At 55.0% G+C, this 17184-nt stretch overlaps 2 non-coding genes and 3 pseudogenes across 2 annotated transcripts; all 5 read right to left on the bottom strand.

Annotated features, from left to right (window-relative positions):
• Nucleotides 1-745: 745 nt before the first annotated feature.
• On the bottom strand, nt 746-857 carry LOC126423799 (U2 spliceosomal RNA; annotated as a pseudogene).
• A 761-nt stretch (nt 858-1618) lies between these two features.
• On the bottom strand, nt 1619-1793 carry LOC126421173 (U2 spliceosomal RNA; annotated as a pseudogene).
• A 6146-nt stretch (nt 1794-7939) lies between these two features.
• Nucleotides 7940-8114, bottom strand: LOC126421162 (U2 spliceosomal RNA; annotated as a pseudogene).
• A 6145-nt stretch (nt 8115-14259) lies between these two features.
• Nucleotides 14260-14452, bottom strand: LOC126420377 (U2 spliceosomal RNA). Its single transcript, XR_007576062.1, has one exon. It is a non-coding gene; the product is annotated as a U2 spliceosomal RNA (small nuclear RNA).
• Nucleotides 14453-15197: 745 nt separating this feature from the next.
• On the bottom strand, nt 15198-15397 carry LOC126423124 (U2 spliceosomal RNA). The gene has a single exon (XR_007576127.1). It is a non-coding gene; the product is annotated as a U2 spliceosomal RNA (small nuclear RNA).
• Between the last annotated feature and the right edge of the window lie 1787 nt (nt 15398-17184).

Below are 17184 nucleotides of genomic sequence, written 5' to 3'. Positions count from 1 at the left end.
CGGGTGACGTCGCGGAGCGTGTCGGCAGGGGGATGCCAGACCTCCTCGGCGTGCGCACACAGAGTACACACGACGCGGGGGTGGCAACCACCGCCGTCCTGGGCGTCGCAGACGCCTGCACACTCACACAGGGTGAGGGCAAGGCAGCCTGTGAGCCCACCACGCTGCTGCGGGTCAGGACCGCCGCGTATGTTAATCCTAAGTCCAGCCGGTCTGTCCTACTAGCTTCGGGGACCGGACTGGGCTGTGGCCATAGCCCCTCTCTATTATCTAAGGCTAGGCGGCCTATGGTACTAACTTCCCGAGCCGCTTTCGCCTGTGGCTTTCGCCCAGCACTAACTAAGGACGAAGGGCCTGTCCTACTAGCTTCGGGGGCCCTCGCCTGTGACCTCCCGCCGGCTGACCTCTCTGGGTGCCCCAGACAGCCAGACACGGCATCGTGTCCCATACTCACTCTCCCCCGACTGGCAGCGCCGGGGGTTGCGGAATCTGCATTGCAGAGCCGCTGGTGTAACCGCAGCGTCTTCAGCCGCGGGTCGCGTCGGCCGCAAAACTGACACTCGAAAACGGGAACCGTTTCCGGGTCGTGCAGCCTCCTATAGTGGCGGAGAAGGGCCGAGTGGTCCTTGTACTCGCCAAAAGTAGGTCTCCCGGCAGCCTTGGTGACGAAGCAGATCCGGCAGCGGAAGACCTCCGCCGGCAGCGTCACCACAAGCTCCATTGTTCAGGTCGCGGACCTGAAACAGGAGAATAAAAGCGACCGCTTCCCGGTGCAGAAATCAGCCCATATCAGCCCATATTAAGCTGATAAGAACAGATACTACACTTTGATCTTAGCCAAAAGGCCGAGAAGCGATAAGGAAAAACCGCAAGTCGAAGGGCCTAAATGCTTGCAGCGTGTGCGCTCCACATGTGGGAGTGACACACGGTGGTACGGGCCGATATGGCAACAGGCGACCGTCGAAAACATCGCAAAAGCAAGTGCCGGAAGGAAGGAGAATTCGCGAGAGCACTCGTCAACAGCCCAGTACTACCCTCCATGGCGAACAGTAAACTGCGACTCCCATTTGAACGCCGCCGGCTGCCAGGGCAGTGGAGAAGCCGTGAGGCCGCCCCACAGCAGCGCCAGGCCGGCGCGAGCTACACCGGCGCGAGGCCGGCGCGAGCTACACCTAGCCGAGTGCTTACATCGTCCACCGCCTACTGCATACGTGTGTACACACGTATTCTGCGTGCGTGCGGCGGCGACGACGACGTTCGCGAGGAGCTAAGGATATAACTCCAAAAAATGTAATTAAAATTATCTGTGGCCGGACCATATGTGACGCCAACGAGGCATCCGAAGGCACTCTTCTGTGCCCATATAAATTACCAGCCTAGTGTAATGCGGCTGCAAGAGCGTTCCGGCTAACCGCAAAAAAAAAAAAAAAAAAAAAAAAAATAAAAAAAAAAAAAAAATAAATAAACTTCGTAAGATAATGTTAAATTAATTACAAGAAATCGAGGTGTGTAAGCAGCTAACTACTGGGCAAATCGACAACTACAACAAGTTTTGCTACCAGCGGAATATCTGATCACTGCAGAATATTAACCCATTTCAGGCTGTGTTTTAATTAATTTTAGGTGGGCCGATCCCGGCGGTACTGCAATGCCGGGCCAACCCGCGACAGAGGTGGAGCAAGCCCCTAGCACTCCGTCATGAGCCAAAAATGAGTTTAATATTCTGGTCCTGCGATGCAGGACGTATCAGATATTAAGCTGATAAGAACAGATACTACACTTTTTTTTTTTTTTTTTTTTTTTTTTTCTTCCTCCTTCCTCCCCTACAGCCCTACCTTGTCCTCTCCAAAAAATGCCGCCATCCTAGAGTGTCGACGCAGCACGCACAGGGTGCATGGAGTAGCAAGACTTGTTGCCAGGAACGAAATTAAAAGCGAGGGGCATACTCTGCTATGCCGCAGTGGGCGACGACACTGTACTCAGAAAGACACCTCGCTCTGCAGGTGTGAAGAAATAGTGAGTTGAGAACCAAAAAGGAAGAAAGAAAGAAAGCTAGAAATGAAAGGAAATTAAAAACAGGGACGGCAGCACACACAAGGGAAAATGAAACTGGCGAGATAATCCCATCGCCTAGAGAATTAACTAAGGAATAAGCTTCTAAGATTGATTGCGTGATTCCTATTTTTCCAATAAAGTTTTTGCAATAATTGTTCCAATTGCGAATCTGGGGTGAGTCAAGTCAGAGATTGGTGCAAAAAACCAGGGGCAATCCTAGGCAATGCCTGGACAAGGCGCCCTAGGCAACCTGGAACACCGTTTGATATCCATGGATCATTGCAATTTTCAAATACCGGGCAAAAGTGGTCGTATAGTTTCGAGCAGATTCCGCCACGCGATGCTGGCTCCACAGGTAGTCCATGAAAGAGACAGCATCGGCGAGGGAAAGGTCGTAGATCGTGAAAATGGTGTGGCCCAAGAGCCACACCATTGCGTTACGTCTTGGTCGGGGTTGTGTTTGAAGATCAGGTGTAAGGAACCAGTCGGTGGACACATTTGCTGGCGTCGTCCCACCGATCAGCGCTATGAGCACACGTGCAAGGGCCCACACTTCTGTGACGTGGGGGCAGAGGAGGCGATGCTCCCTGGTGTCAACGTCACCACAGCGGCCGCAAGCAGCCGAGGGTCGTAGGCGGATGGCCGCCAGGCGATGGTTAGTGGGGATTAAATTGTTGACTACACGGTACCATAGCGCCGAAACTGCGGTGGGAAGGGCTGAGTTGTTAATATTAGCCCAAACTTGGCGCCAGATGACCGACGGTCGTCTGTCCTCTAATTTATGTGGCGTGGGCTGGCCTCGGAGTGCCTGGTAAAGGCGCTTCGACGTGCGTGCCTTGTCAGTGGCCACTGTGAGGACATAACTGCGGTGGAAGTAATAGTCTCTGACCGTCGTCAGCCGGAACGGAATATGCGTCAAACAGACCGGTGCACGCGCCGAGTGTGGACGATAACGGTCGAAGAGGACCGCTGTAGTCCCACCGGGGTCGGCTTCGCGCAAAGCGGTGACACGGTGTATCAGAAGGGCCGCACATTTCCGGGAAAAGTCAATGAGGCCGAGGCCGCCATCGGCCTTCGGCAACGTACAGGTCAGCGCATCAACCTTGAACAGCGCATGCCGCCACAAGAGCCAGTATACTGCTTGCGAGATGGCTCGGCCGATCTGCTTCGGCAGCGTAAGGAGTTGGGCGACATACCATGCCCGTGAGAGGAGATAACCATTAATCAGCTGGATGCGTTGATGGAGGTCGAGCCGTCGATCAGCGTGGCTCACGCAAAGGCCCCTGATGCGTGTGAGAAGCCGCCGCCACGTGAGGGTTAACATACGCTGCGGACAGGCAGTCACCTCAAGACCCAAGATACGCTGTTCCCCCACAACGCGGTACCAGGGGCGTTCGACGGTCAATGATCGTGGCCCTAGCGGAAGCAACACGGTCTTGTTGGGATTTAACTGAGCACCGGAGGCCCGTTCATAAACGTCGAGAACGCGGCGAACGGAATCGATGTCCCTGGCGTTAGCAACGAACACACCAACGTCATCGGCGTAGGCTGCACAGCGGAAGGTGACGCCTGGGAGAGCGACACCGTCGACCAACCGGCCAATGTCACGCAGCAAGGGGTCCAGCGCTAAGGCAAACAAATACATCGACAAGGGACACCCCTGTCGAACTGACCGCCTGATGGGAATGGGGCGCGACCGGCAACCGTTCACCACGATAGTGGAATTCGCCCCATCCAAGAAGTGCCTGATGATGCGTATGAAGCGCTCCCCAAAACCCATCCGCGACATAACGCCCAGCAGGTAAGGGTGCGAGACCCTGTCAAAGGCACCGGCGAAGTCCAAGGAAAGAATGGCAGCCGGAGTGCGAGTGTCAGCGGTGAGGAAGACAACATCGCGGTACAGGGAAGCGGCGGTGAAGATGTTCCGACGCGAAACGCCACAGGATTGAGTGGGGCAAAGAACCTTAGTCATCGCCTGTTTGAGACGAGAGGCCACGCATCGTGCCACCAACTTATAGTCAGTGTTAAGGACAGTGATAGGACGCAGGTCTTGAGCTCGACAGTGACCAGTCACCTTTGGAATAAGGGCAATACGTCCAGATAAAAATTCGGCGGGTAAGTCGCATCCAGCAAAAATCTCCTCGCACATTTTGCAGAAACGGTCGCCGAGCAGGTCCCAAAATTGTTGGTAGAACTCATAAGGGAGACCGTCGGGGCCAGGTGACTTGCGTCCCGGACAGGCACGGAGGACAGATGTGAGGTCAGCGAGTGTCAGGGGCTCGGTTAAAGAGCCGCGGTCATGACGATCCAAAGAAGTTGGCACCCCACTGACTAGTGCACGTTGGGCGGCGACGTCGACCTCAACATCCTGGAAGAGGTGCGTGAAATGGTCCGTCAGGTGTTGGAGGACGTCACGGTTGTCCGTGATACGCGCACCATCGTCTGTCTTAAGGCGCAGAATGGTGTTCTTCTTGGCACGAGTTCGTTCAGAGGCAAGGTGATAAATGGATGGCTCCTCGCCTTCAATCAGGGATGCAGAACGACACCGCACCACCATACCATCGGCCTTCTCCCGAGAGAAGCGAAGGATTTGCGCCTTAATTTTGTTGAGGCGCATGTGGAGCTGATCGTACCTGTCAGCAGGAAGAGTCAGGGCGTCAGTGAGACACTGCTGATAGAAGGCCAACGTGCTACGTTTCCAGTGGGCGACGTCGCGACTATATTGCCGGATAACACGTCGCAGCCGGGGCTTCGCACAGCGGAGCCACCAAACCACCGTGGTAGGGTACCGGGAAGTGTCCACGAGACAATCCTGCCACGTTTTCGTGACGAGAGCACGAAGTTCGGGCAGGGATAGATGAAGGGTATTCATTTTCCAAGAGGTGCCACGAGGAACCGGGACGGGACCCGCGATACGCAAGGAACACGAGTACGCACAGTGGTCACTAAAGGCCACGGGTATGACTTGGACGGCACAAAGGGCGGGAGTCAAATCAGCCGAGACATAAACACGATCAATACGGCTGGCTCCAGTGGGATAGATGTGGGTAAATTGCGTGTAGGCGGGATGGAAGTGGCGCCACGTATCAGTAAGGTCAGCCGCCTGAAGGAGTGAAGCGAGCGCTTCACACCGCATAGGCGTCGGGACCTGGTCAACTCCGGCTACCACACAGTTGAAGTCTCCGCCAAAGACGATAGGGCGACGAGCTGCTAAGAAAGGGGGGAGATCAGACTGAAAAAGTGTTGTTCTATCATGCCTGTGGTTAGCACCTGAAGGAGCATAGACATTTAGAAAAAGGACATCTTGAAGGATACATGCAAGGACGCGACCGTTGGGTAGCGTGGTAACATGGGATGGAGTGAATTCTGATCGGTAGAGCAAAGCAGTACCCCGCCGGGCGTCAGGGTCGATGTTATACAGTGCCTCATAACCAACCAGGTCAGATAGAAAAGGGGCACAAACCTCCTGGAGAAATACCACATCAAACGCACCAAGGCGGAGAAAGTCCTTCAGAGTTCGAAGTTTGACCGGGTTGGAGATGGAGTTAATGTTGACCGTTAAAAGGGAGAGGGCTCCCGGCGGACGGTCAAAGGCAGGCATGGGAGAGCAACACAGAGGAGACAACGGCAGATAGAGTCACGGCCGTAGGGAAGCAGGTGTGGAAACATCCACACCGGAACCCAGCGATATCACCCCGGATGGGAGAAACAAATACGAAGCAGCTCATGTGGGGAAAGGCCCACTCAATCACGCATGTCATCGCCCTCGTCGTCAGCCCAGTTCAGGCCTCCCCCATCAGCAGGATAGTCTGAGCCAGGCGGCGCGGACACGTCGGACACAGTAGGATGTGAAAGGGTACGAGTACGCTGCATTGGTTGGTCGCTACCCTGGTCATGTTTTCGTTTTGCAGGGATCGCTCCCCGATCTCGCGATGAACTGATAAGAGCCTCTAGTTGCCGAGCAGTTTGCCGCATACCGCCCGAGCGATCAGCGGAAACAGAGCGGGAAACCGAGGAGGCCTGAGAGTCAGCCTCACTGCCGCTCTCAGGGGGACGGAAACCGTCCGCCTCCTCCGCCGGCTGGTCCGGGTTCGCCTTCTTGCGCCGATGACGACGGCGGGGGGACTTAGCGTCATCTGCCGGGAGGGGCGGGGTAGGAAGAACGACCTCCATCTGTTCGACAGCGACCACATCACTCGCCATATCAGGCACATCAGACGCCGCCGGCGGTACCGCCACAACGGGCGCCTGGTCCGGGACGGGTCTGTCAACCGGTGCACTGGGTGCCAGTTGCACCGCTTCTGGCGGGGGCGACACGTCAGTTCGCTCAGCGGGACGGGGGGCAGCGCCCGCCACTACCTCGCTGAGGAGAGGCACAAGGTTGGTACCAGCAGTGCGTTCCCGCGGCAGTTGCACAGGACGCCGGCGCGGGCACTCCACGCGGAGATGCTCCGTCGATTGACAAAGGGAGCAAGTCTGCGGCTGCCCAATATAGGTGACCTGGGCCCTGGTACTCGCAATATTTATATACGATGGGATGTGCTGGCGGAGGTCCATGCGGACACTACGAACGCCGCTGTTGCCCTGGAAACGGTAGGCACTGCCCCACTTCTCATTCGTGATGCTGAGCACCGTGCCATACCGCGACAGGACACGGCCGATTACGTCATTGGGACACTCAGGGGGTACGTTAAATACCCGCACAGTCCGTATCCCAAAGCCAGATGGCACTATATGCACTGTTCCGACAGTTCCATCGAAGTAGCGGAACGGATGTTCGCCCGCGAGTGCCAGGCCATACTTTTCGTATTTCTCCTGGTCGAGAAATTTCACGAATAACGAGAATAAGACAAAATCCAGTTGAAAGGTGTCGACGTCATTTTCCGGTACTTTCAGATCACCAAATATCCATTCCTGTATTTCAAAGGCCGTAGGCCGTCTCGCTGCTCTGTCGAATACGCATTGAATACTGTTCGACCGGTTCGACATATTCACCGCAAAAATATCAACGCTGGAAAAACCAAGAACAAACGAAACGACCACGAAACGCGACTCGCGACCCGCTACAGAGCACAACGGACCGCTCCGACCGCGGGGTGCTTCTTAGCCAAAAGGCCGAGAAGCGATAAGGAAAAACCGCAGTCGAAGGGCCTAAATGCTTGCAGCGTGTGCGCTCCACATGTGGGAGTGACACACGGTGGTACGGGCCGATATGGCAACAGGCGACCGTCGAAAACATCGCAAAAGCAAGTGCCGGAAGGAAGGACAATTCGCGAGAGCACTCGTCAACAGCCCAGTACTACCCTCCATGGCGAACAGTAAACTGCGACTCCCATTTGACCGCCGCTGGCTGCCAGGGCAGTGGAGAAGCCGTGAGGCCGCCCCACAGCAGCGCCAGGCCGGCGCGAGCTACACCGGCGCGAGGCCGGCGCGAGCTACACCTAGCCGAGTGCTTACATCGTCCACCGCCTACTGCATACGTGTGTACACACGTATTCTGCGTGCGTGCGGCGGCGACGACGACGTTCGCGAGGAGCTAAGGATATAACTCCAAAAAATTTAATTAAAATTATCTGTGGCCGGACCATATGTGACGCCAACGAGGCATCCGAAGGCACCCTTCTGTGCCCACATAAATAACCAGCCTAGTGTAATGCGGCTGCAAGAGCGTTCCGGCTAACCGCAAAAAAAAAAAAAAAAAATAAAAAATAAAAAAAAAAAAAATAAATAAACTTCGTAAGATAATGTTAAATTAATTACAAGAAATCGAGGTGTGTAAGCAGCTAACTACTGGGCAAATCGACAACTACAACAAGTTTTGCTACCAGCGGAATATCTGATCACTGCAGAATATTAACCCATTTCAGGCTGTGTTTTAATTAATTTTAGGTGGGCCGATCCCGGCGGTACTGCAATGCCGGGCCAACCCGCGACAGAGGTGGAGCAAGCCCCTAGCACTCCGTCATGAGCCAAAAATGAGTTTAATATTCTGGTCCTGCGATGCAGGACGTATCAGATATTAAGCTGATAAGAACAGATACTACACTTTTTTTTTTTTTTTTTTTTTTTTTTCTTCCTCCTTCCTCCCCTACAGCCCTACCTTGTCCTCTCCAAAAAATGCCGCCATCCTAGAGTGTCGACGCAGCACGCACAGGGTGCATGGAGTAGCAAGACTTGTTGCCAGGAACGAAATTAAAAGCGAGGGGCATACTCTGCTATGCCGCAGTGGGCGACGACACTGTACTCAGAAAGACACCTCGCTCTGCAGGTGTGAAGAAATAGTGAGTTGAGAACCAAAAAGGAAGAAAGAAAGAAAGCTAGAAATGAAAGGAAATTAAAAACAGGGACGGCAGCACACACAAGGGAAAATGAAACTGGCGAGATAATCCCATCGCCTAGAGAATTAACTAAGGAATAAGCTTCTAAGATTGATTGCGTGATTCCTATTTTTCCAATAAAGTTTTTGCAATAATTGTTCCAATTGCGAATCTGGGGTGAGTCAAGTCAGAGATTGGTGCAAAAAACCAGGGGCAATCCTAGGCAATGCCTGGACAAGGCGCCCTAGGCAACCTGGAACACCGTTTGATATCCATGGATCATTGCAATTTTCAAATACCGGGCAAAAGTGGTCGTATAGTTTCGAGCAGATTCCGCCACGCGATGCTGGCTCCACAGGTAGTCCATGAAAGAGACAGCATCGGCGAGGGAAAGGTCGTAGATCGTGAAAATGGTGTGGCCCAAGAGCCACACCATTGCGTTACGTCTTGGTCGGGGTTGTGTTTGAAGATCAGGTGTAAGGAACCAGTCGGTGGACACATTTGCTGGCGTCGTCCCACCGATCAGCGCTATGAGCACACGTGCAAGGGCCCACACTTCTGTGACGTGGGGGCAGAGGAGGCGATGCTCCCTGGTGTCAACGTCACCACAGCGGCCGCAAGCAGCCGAGGGTCGTAGGCGGATGGCCGCCAGGCGATGGTTAGTGGGGATTAAATTGTTGACTACACGGTACCATAGCGCCGAAACTGCGGTGGGAAGGGCTGAGTTGTTAATATTAGCCCAAACTTGGCGCCAGATGACCGACGGTCGTCTGTCCTCTAATTTATGTGGCGTGGGCTGGCCTCGGAGTGCCTGGTAAAGGCGCTTCGACGTGCGTGCCTTGTCAGTGGCCACTGTGAGGACATAACTGCGGTGGAAGTAATAGTCTCTGACCGTCGTCAGCCGGAACGGAATATGCGTCAAACAGACCGGTGCACGCGCCGAGTGTGGACGATAACGGTCGAAGAGGACCGCTGTAGTCCCACCGGGGTCGGCTTCGCGCAAAGCGGTGACACGGTGTATCAGAAGGGCCGCACATTTCCGGGAAAAGTCAATGAGGCCGAGGCCGCCATCGGCCTTCGGCAACGTACAGGTCAGCGCATCAACCTTGAACAGCGCATGCCGCCACAAGAGCCAGTATACTGCTTGCGAGATGGCTCGGCCGATCTGCTTCGGCAGCGTAAGGAGTTGGGCGACATACCATGCCCGTGAGAGGAGATAACCATTAATCAGCTGGATGCGTTGATGGAGGTCGAGCCGTCGATCAGCGTGGCTCACGCAAAGGCCCCTGATGCGTGTGAGAAGCCGCCGCCACGTGAGGGTTAACATACGCTGCGGACAGGCAGTCACCTCAAGACCCAAGATACGCTGTTCCCCCACAACGCGGTACCAGGGGCGTTCGACGGTCAATGATCGTGGCCCTAGCGGAAGCAACACGGTCTTGTTGGGATTTAACTGAGCACCGGAGGCCCGTTCATAAACGTCGAGAACGCGGCGAACGGAATCGATGTCCCTGGCGTTAGCAACGAACACACCAACGTCATCGGCGTAGGCTGCACAGCGGAAGGTGACGCCTGGGAGAGCGACACCGTCGACCAACCGGCCAATGTCACGCAGCAAGGGGTCCAGCGCTAAGGCAAACAAATACATCGACAAGGGACACCCCTGTCGAACTGACCGCCTGATGGGAATGGGGCGCGACCGGCAACCGTTCACCACGATAGTGGAATTCGCCCCATCCAAGAAGTGCCGGATGATGCGTATGAAGCGCTCCCCAAAACCCATCCGCGACATAACGCCCAGCAGGTAAGGGTGCGAGACCCTGTCAAAGGCACCGGCGAAGTCCAAGGAAAGAATGGCAGCCGGAGTGCGAGTGTCAGCGGTGAGGAAGACAACATCGCGGTACAGGGAAGCGGCGGTGAAGATGTTCCGACGCGAAACGCCACAGGATTGAGTGGGGCAAAGAACCTTAGTCATCGCCTGTTTGAGACGAGAGGCCACGCATCGTGCCACCAACTTATAGTCAGTGTTAAGGACAGTGATAGGACGCAGGTCTTGAGCTCGACAGTGACCAGTCACCTTTGGAATAAGGGCAATACGTCCAGATAAAAATTCGGCGGGTAAGTCGCATCCAGCAAAAATCTCCTCGCACATTTTGCAGAAACGGTCGCCGAGCAGGTCCCAAAATTGTTGGTAGAACTCATAAGGGAGACCGTCGGGGCCAGGTGACTTGCGTCCCGGACAGGCACGGAGGACAGATGTGAGGTCAGCGAGTGTCAGGGGCTCGGTTAAAGAGCCGCGGTCATGACGATCCAAAGAAGTTGGCACCCCACTGACTAGTGCACGTTGGGCGGCGACGTCGACCTCAACATCCTGGAAGAGGTGCGTGAAATGGTCCGTCAGGTGTTGGAGGACGTCACGGTTGTCCGTGATACGCGCACCATCGTCTGTCTTAAGGCGCAGAATGGTGTTCTTCTTGGCACGAGTTCGTTCAGAGGCAAGGTGATAAATGGATGGCTCCTCGCCTTCAATCAGGGATGCAGAACGACACCGCACCACCATACCATCGGCCTTCTCCCGAGAGAAGCGAAGGATTTGCGCCTTAATTTTGTTGAGGCGCATGTGGAGCTGATCGTACCTGTCAGCAGGAAGAGTCAGGGCGTCAGTGAGACACTGCTGATAGAAGGCCAACGTGCTACGTTTCCAGTGGGCGACGTCGCGACTATATTGCCGGATAACACGTCGCAGCCGGGGCTTCGCACAGCGGAGCCACCAAACCACCGTGGTAGGGTACCGGGAAGTGTCCACGAGACAATCCTGCCACGTTTTCGTGACGAGAGCACGAAGTTCGGGCAGGGATAGATGAAGGGTATTCATTTTCCAAGAGGTGCCACGAGGAACCGGGACGGGACCCGCGATACGCAAGGAACACGAGTACGCACAGTGGTCACTAAAGGCCACGGGTATGACTTGGACGGCACAAAGGGCGGGAGTCAAATCAGCCGAGACATAAACACGATCAATACGGCTGGCTCCAGTGGGATAGATGTGGGTAAATTGCGTGTAGGCGGGATGGAAGTGGCGCCACGTATCAGTAAGGTCAGCCGCCTGAAGGAGTGAAGCGAGCGCTTCACACCGCATAGGCGTCGGGACCTGGTCAACTCCGGCTACCACACAGTTGAAGTCTCCGCCAAAGACGATAGGGCGACGAGCTGCTAAGAAAGGGGGGAGATCAGACTGAAAAAGTGTTGTTCTATCATGCCTGTGGTTAGCACCTGAAGGAGCATAGACATTTAGAAAAAGGACATCTTGAAGGATACATGCAAGGACGCGACCGTTGGGTAGCGTGGTAACATGGGATGGAGTGAATTCTGATCGGTAGAGCAAAGCAGTACCCCGCCGGGCGTCAGGGTCGATGTTATACAGTGCCTCATAACCAACCAGGTCAGATAGAAAAGGGGCACAAACCTCCTGGAGAAATACCACATCAAACGCACCAAGGCGGAGAAAGTCCTTCAGAGTTCGAAGTTTGACCGGGTTGGAGATGGAGTTAATGTTGACCGTTAAAAGGGAGAGGGCTCCCGGCGGACGGTCAAAGGCAGGCATGGGAGAGCAACACAGAGGAGACAACGGCAGATAGAGTCACGGCCGTAGGGAAGCAGGTGTGGAAACATCCACACCGGAACCCAGCGATATCACCCCGGATGGGAGAAACAAATACGAAGCAGCTCATGTGGGGAAAGGCCCACTCAATCACGCATGTCATCGCCCTCGTCGTCAGCCCAGTTCAGGCCTCCCCCATCAGCAGGATAGTCTGAGCCAGGCGGCGCGGACACGTCGGACACAGTAGGATGTGAAAGGGTACGAGTACGCTGCATTGGTTGGTCGCTACCCTGGTCATGTTTTCGTTTTGCAGGGATCGCTCCCCGATCTCGCGATGAACTGATAAGAGCCTCTAGTTGCCGAGCAGTTTGCCGCATACCGCCCGAGCGATCAGCGGAAACAGAGCGGGAAACCGAGGAGGCCTGAGAGTCAGCCTCACTGCCGCTCTCAGGGGGACGGAAACCGTCCGCCTCCTCCGCCGGCTGGTCCGGGTTCGCCTTCTTGCGCCGATGACGACGGCGGGGGGACTTAGCGTCATCTGCCGGGAGGGGCGGGGTAGGAAGAACGACCTCCATCTGTTCGACAGCGACCACATCACTCGCCATATCAGGCACATCAGACGCCGCCGGCGGTACCGCCACAACGGGCGCCTGGTCCGGGACGGGTCTGTCAACCGGTGCACTGGGTGCCAGTTGCACCGCTTCTGGCGGGGGCGACACGTCAGTTCGCTCAGCGGGACGGGGGGCAGCGCCCGCCACTACCTCGCTGAGGAGAGGCACAAGGTTGGTACCAGCAGTGCGTTCCCGCGGCAGTTGCACAGGACGCCGGCGCGGGCACTCCACGCGGAGATGCTCCGTCGATTGACAAAGGGAGCAAGTCTGCGGCTGCCCAATATAGGTGACCTGGGCCCTGGTACTCGCAATATTTATATACGATGGGATGTGCTGGCGGAGGTCCATGCGGACACTACGAACGCCGCTGTTGCCCTGGAAACGGTAGGCACTGCCCCACTTCTCATTCGTGATGCTGAGCACCGTGCCATACCGCGACAGGACACGGCCGATTACGTCATTGGGACACTCAGGGGGTACGTTAAATACCCGCACAGTCCGTATCCCAAAGCCAGATGGCACTATATGCACTGTTCCGACAGTTCCATCGAAGTAGCGGAACGGATGTTCGCCCGCGAGTGCCAGGCCATACTTTTCGTATTTCTCCTGGTCGAGAAATTTCACGAATAACGAGAATAAGACAAAATCCAGTTGAAAGGTGTCGACGTCATTTTCCGGTACTTTCAGATCACCAAATATCCATTCCTGTATTTCAAAGGCCGTAGGCCGTCTCGCTGCTCTGTCGAATACGCATTGAATACTGTTCGACCGGTTCGACATATTCACCGCAAAAATATCAACGCTGGAAAAACCAAGAACAAACGAAACGACCACGAAACGCGACTCGCGACCCGCTACAGAGCACAACGGACCGCTCCGACCGCGGGGTGCTTCTTAGCCAAAAGGCCGAGAAGCGATAAGGAAAAACCGCAGTCGAAGGGCCTAAATGCTTGCAGCGTGTGCGCTCCACATGTGGGAGTGACACACGGTGGTACGGGCCGATATGGCAACAGGCGACCGTCGAAAACATCGCAAAAGCAAGTGCCGGAAGGAAGGACAATTCGCGAGAGCACTCGTCAACAGCCCAGTACTACCCTCCATGGCGAACAGTAAACTGCGACTCCCATTTGACCGCCGCTGGCTGCCAGGGCAGTGGAGAAGCCGTGAGGCCGCCCCACAGCAGCGCCAGGCCGGCGCGAGCTACACCGGCGCGAGGCCGGCGCGAGCTACACCTAGCCGAGTGCTTACATCGTCCACCGCCTACTGCATACGTGTGTACACACGTATTCTGCGTGCGTGCGGCGGCGACGACGACGTTCGCGAGGAGCTAAGGATATAACTCCAAAAAATTTAATTAAAATTATCTGTGGCCGGACCATATGTGACGCCAACGAGGCATCCGAAGGCACCCTTCTGTGCCCACATAAATAACCAGCCTAGTGTAATGCGGCTGCAAGAGCGTTCCGGCTAACCGCAAAAAAAAAAAAAAAAAATAAAAAATAAAAAAAAAAAAAATAAATAAACTTCGTAAGATAATGTTAAATTAATTACAAGAAATCGAGGTGTGTAAGCAGCTAACTACTGGGCAAATCGACAACTACAACAAGTTTTGCTACCAGCGGAATATCTGATCACTGCAGAATATTAACCCATTTCAGGCTGTGTTTTAATTAATTTTAGGTGGGCCGATCCCGGCGGTACTGCAATGCCGGGCCAACCCGCGACAGAGGTGGAGCAAGCCCCTAGCACTCCGTCATGAGCCAAAAATGAGTTTAATATTCTGGTCCTGCGATGCAGGACGTATCAGATATTAAGCTGATAAGAACAGATACTACACTTTGATCTTAGCCAAAAGGCCGAGAAGCGATAAGGAAAAACCGCAAGTCGAAGGGCCTAAATGCTTGCAGCGTGTGCGCTCCACATGTGGGAGTGACACACGGTGGTACGGGCCGATATGGCAACAGGCGACCGTCGAAAACATCGCAAAAGCAAGTGCCGGAAGGAAGGAGAATTCGCGAGAGCACTCGTCAACAGCCCAGTACTACCCTCCATGGCGAACAGTAAACTGCGACTCCCATTTGAACGCCGCCGGCTGCCAGGGCAGTGGAGAAGCCGTGAGGCCGCCCCACAGCAGCGCCAGGCCGGCGCGAGCTACACCGGCGCGAGGCCGGCGCGAGCTACACCTAGCCGAGTGCTTACATCGTCCACCGCCTACTGCATACGTGTGTACACACGTATTCTGCGTGCGTGCGGCGGCGACGACGACGTTCGCGAGGAGCTAAGGATATAACTCCAAAAAATGTAATTAAAATTATCTGTGGCCGGACCATATGTGACGCCAACGAGGCATCCGAAGGCACTCTTCTGTGCCCATATAAATTACCAGCCTAGTGTAATGCGGCTGCAAGAGCGGTCCAGCTAACCGCAAAAAAAAAAAAAAAAAAAAAAATAAATAAATAAATTTCGTAAGATAATGTTAAATTAATTACAAGAAATCGTGGTGTGTAAGCAGCTAACTACTGGGCAAATCGACAACTACAACAAGTTTTGCTACCAGCGGAATATCTGATCACTGCAGAATATTAACCCATTTCAGGCTGTGTTTTAATTAATTTTAGGTGGGCCGATCCCGGCGGTACTGCAATGCCGGGCCAACCCGCGACAGAGGTGGAGCAAGCCCCTAGCACTCCGTCATGAGCCAAAAATGAGTTTAATATTCTGGTCCTGCGATGCAGGACGTATCAGATATTAAGCTGATAAGAACAGATTTTTTATTTTCCGAGATAATTCTTAGTTACAGTTTTAAGAAGTATAAATTTAAGAAAAAATATTCATGACTCTATACAATGCGAGTTTTACAAATTTGTTAAGTTTAGATAAAATAAAATTTAGAAAAACGGTTCTAACCGTACTTAAGTAATTGAACCTTATTCTAACTCGTGGGTTAAGCCCACTACTTAAATATTGGAAGGCCGCGTTAGGCGCGGATGCTTAAGTATATTACCTTAAGATTAATACCGCGGTAGGCGCGGCCTTAGATAATTTCAGAACGGGGAAGGTTGGAGCTAGTTTAGGATCTATTTTGTTTATTACATTCTTCTCCATGCCCTGACAGCACACTGCACATGCACGGCTGCCAGCGGCTGGTGTGCCACGCACGCAGGCGGGTCACACACAGCCGGACTTCTCCCCTCTGTCCGCCTTGCGGCAGACGTCACCGGGGTGTCGTGGCAGGAGGGCGTTGCTTCCCACGCTGGCTGGAGACTGCCGGGCAGTAGGCACACGTTTGGCGCCGCCTAGCACCGCGCCAACCGAGGTGGGGGCCATATTCGGCGGACACCACGGAGGGAGGGGCACCAGGCAGCACCGCACGCACCGCTACTGACTCGGCACTGCTGCAGTGCGGCGCGAAGATGGTGTAGCGCCGCAGGTCCCGCGTCGTGGAGGAGAATCTCGACGCCGACGTCACGAAGGCACCGACCTCGAAGTTCTCCGACGACTGCAGTCTCGAGGGTCTCGCAGCCTGACGTCAGAGCATGCCACAGTCTAGGGGGACACATACTGGCGGTGGCCAGTAATGTGTTCCACGTAAATGTCGCGGGACCACTTGATGGTGTCAGACACCATCAGCCGCCGCATCAGTTGGCAGTAGCGGCTAGCGATGCCTAGGTGCCGAAGCACTGCATCGTTCTGGCGGTCCCACGCCCCCAGACTGCCAACAACCAGGGCGTCGACAGTGACGGAATAGCCGCGAGCGGCTAATCCGCGCGCAACGTTGGCGTACTTTATCCTCTTCAGTTGCCGAGCGTTGTCGAGCGCAATCCGCCTATTCTCGAAGGGGATTGTCACATCGACGATGGTCACAGTCTTAGCGGCCTCGTCAGTTATTACGAGGTCCGGACGCAGCCCACTGCTGTCCCCTATGACGGCTTGGTTGATCCTGATGTCAGGAACAGCAGCGTTTCCTCTCCTTGGCCGCCCAGCGACTGCTGTCGCGAGGCGGTTGAGGACCGCGTTGTGGCGATACTGCAGGGCTGCTGAGTGCACCATGCACGCGTTGATCACGTGCGGGAGCGTCTCGTTGTTGTGGCCACAGCGTCGGCAGGCTTTGTTGTTGTTTGCCCGCCCATCAAAGCGGCGACAACCGTTCAGAGGCACGACTCCGAGCCTGGCGCGATGGATGAAGCGCCAGTCTGCGAAGCGGGTGTATTTGCCTCCCGCTATGAAGTGGTTGGACGCTGTGGACTCCCTGGTACACTCGAACACCTTCCCCTGGTCAGGTTTCCTGAGTAGGAGGTTGCGCAGGCGCTGCCTCAGACACTCGCGGAGCGTCCGCGAGAGAAGACGTTTGGCGCCCCCTCCCACCCGGACATGCTCGACGCCAGTGTTGACGGTGCGTCCCACGCTGTCATCATCGTGTTGCGGTCCATCGCCGCCATCATCGAGGTGTCGTGTAGTCACAGGCGCCGTCCCCTCCGTGGCCGGCTGCGTCACCCCTCCGATGCCGCCGTGTTCCGCGTCGTCAGCGATGGCGGGTCGGCCGCCGACCTCCACCTGCAACTCAGAAAGCAGCTCACTCCAGCGCCAAGTGACGCCACGC

Source organism: Schistocerca serialis, chromosome 1, assembly GCF_023864345.2.
Source record: "Schistocerca serialis cubense isolate TAMUIC-IGC-003099 chromosome 1, iqSchSeri2.2, whole genome shotgun sequence".
Taxonomy (NCBI): domain Eukaryota; kingdom Metazoa; phylum Arthropoda; class Insecta; order Orthoptera; family Acrididae; genus Schistocerca; species Schistocerca serialis.
Note: the sequence above shows the minus strand (reverse complement) of the source record. Positions and strands in the feature narration are given on the sequence as shown.